Genomic DNA, 2,518 nt, shown 5'->3' on the forward strand with positions numbered 1-2,518 from the left:
AACCCAAACCAACATTTAAAAATATTTCTCCAATTAGCAGACACTTTTAAAACCAATGGAGCTTCTCCTGAGGCAATCCGTTTAAGATTATTCCCTTTTTCCCTCAGAGATAAAGCCCTATCTTGGTTAGATTCCCTTCCATCCAATTCCATTACGACTTGGGATAACCTTAGAAGAGTATTCCTTGCTAGATACTTTCCCCCAAGTAAAACCTTCATTCTTCGAAACCATATAACTAGATTTACCCAGAACCAAGGAGAATCATTGTTCGAAGCTTGGGAGAGATATAAAGAGCTGTTAAGAGCATGCCCACATCATGGTTTAGAAAATTGGTTAATCATTCAGACCTTCTATAATGGACTTCACTATAACACTAAGATGACCATCGAAGCTGCCGCAGGCGGTGCTCTGATGAACAAACCTTATCCTGAAGCTAGTGCCCTCATCGAAGATATGGCTCAAAACCATCAATCATGGGGAGTCGAACGAGCGACAGTTGAGAAGAAGGAAGCCCAACGAGGAGTGCATGAACTAAGCTCTATAGACATGATGTAAGCTAAAATGGACGCATTGGCCCTTAAGGTCGAGCATATGTGCATAAACCTGAATATTGTAGCCGCAGTTTCATCGGATTGTGAGATATGTGGAACCAAAGGACACCAATCTGCAGAATGCAGTCTATTAAACGAAACCCACTCTGAGAAAGTGAACTACACCCAAGGGAACCCATATTCGAATACCTATAACCCTGGATGGAGGAATCACCCGAACTTCTCCTATAAGAACAATAACCCTATTCAAAATAATGCACCTCCGAGACAACCTGGTTACCAAGCCCCAAGATCAAATCAACCTATGCAACTTGTACCACCAAAGCCGAGCCTTGAGAAAATTAAGGAAAATTTTATCACTACTCAAACCCAACAAAACAAAGAGTTCATGAACCAAAACATTCATGTTAATGAACTGATTACCCAGTTAGGAACCAAGGTTGACCAAATAGTTACTCACACCAAGATGCTTGAAACCCAGATCTCTCAGGTAGCTTTAAACCAAGCCCCCCAAACCACACCTGGAGGACAGTTCCCTGGACAACCTCAACAGAATCCGAGAGGGCAACCAATGTCATTATCCTACGAAGTGTAAACGCTTATGATGAGCCACCAAACCCAAGATTGAGCGAACCCAAAACTTCTAAGGAATATACAACACCCCCGGACGAAGTAAAGGAACCAGAGGAATCTGAAAAACAGGAAGGTCAAGAAAAAGGAGAAAAACCTAAAGATAAAACTTATGTACCACCCCCGCCATATAAACCACCTATACCATATCCGCAAAGACTCAAACAAACCCAGATCAATAACTAGTATCAAAAATTTATTAAGGTTATAGAAAAACTTCACATAGAAATCCCTTTCACAGAAGACATCACCCAAATACCTTCTTATGCAAAGTTTCTCAAAGACATCCTTACCAACAAACGTAGACTTGACGATCCAAAACCCCTGGAATGTAATTCCATTTCCGAGAATAAGTTAGCCAAAAAGGATAAAGATCCTGGAAATTTCTCTATTCCTTGTCTTTTGGGTAGTCATGTCATCGAAAAAGCTTTTCTAGACTTAGGAGCTAGTGTGAGCTTAATGCCTTTAGCGGTTTGTGAGAGGTTAAACTTAGGAGAATTACAGCCTATTAAGATGTCACATCGGTTAGCCGATAGATCTGTTAAATATCCGATAGGCATTTTAGAAGATGTCCCTGTTAAGATAGGAGAGTTATTTATCCCTACTGATTTTGTTGTCATGGACATCAAAGAGGATAATGATATACCAATCCTTCTAGGTAGACCGTTCTTATCAACTGCAGAAGCCATAATAGATGTCAAGAGAGGAAAGTTGACCTTTGAGGTAGGTGACGAGAAAATAGAATTTATACTTTCGAAATTTCTTATGGCACCTGTGATTGGAGACGCATGTTATGCCTTAGATATCATTGATGAGTGTCTTAGGGAATTAGAACAAGAAGAAATCATAAAAACACTTAAGTTACCATCAACCCCCATAATGGAAGATGATGACTTTAGAAAACCCTACATTGACGATAACCTTTACGAATGTTTATCCCTTACCCCAGATCCTATGCCATGCCCTAAGAAACCAACCTTAGAACTTAAGGAACTGCCTAAGAACCTGAGATATGAGTTCCTCGATGAAGAGATGAACCGTCCAATTATAGCCAGTGCCACCTTGAGCCAAGAGGAAACAAACCAACTTTTAAATGTTTTACGAAGATATCCCTCAGCCTTAGGATATAATATCTCTGACCTGAAAGGTATAAGCCCTTCCGTATGCAGGCATCAGATTTCGCTCGAAGAAGATTCAAAACCCTCCAGAGAACATCAGAGAAAAATAAACCCTATAATGAGTGATGTTGTTAAAAAGGAAGTTCTTAAGTTACTTGAGGCAGGTAAAATTTATCAGATCTCGGATAGTAAGTGGGTGAGCTCTATGCATGTAGTACC

The 2,518-nt window shown here is 40.2% G+C and overlaps 1 non-coding gene across 1 annotated transcript; it reads right to left on the bottom strand.

Annotated features, from left to right (window-relative positions):
• Positions 1–216: 216 nt before the first annotated feature.
• On the bottom strand, positions 217–323 carry LOC127124928 (small nucleolar RNA R71). Its single transcript, XR_007804403.1, has one exon. It is a non-coding gene; the product is annotated as a small nucleolar RNA R71 (small nucleolar RNA).
• Between the last annotated feature and the right edge of the window lie 2,195 nt (positions 324–2,518).

This window comes from Lathyrus oleraceus, chromosome 2 (genome assembly GCF_024323335.1).
Source record: "Lathyrus oleraceus cultivar Zhongwan6 chromosome 2, CAAS_Psat_ZW6_1.0, whole genome shotgun sequence".
NCBI lineage: Eukaryota > Viridiplantae > Streptophyta > Magnoliopsida > Fabales > Fabaceae > Lathyrus > Lathyrus oleraceus.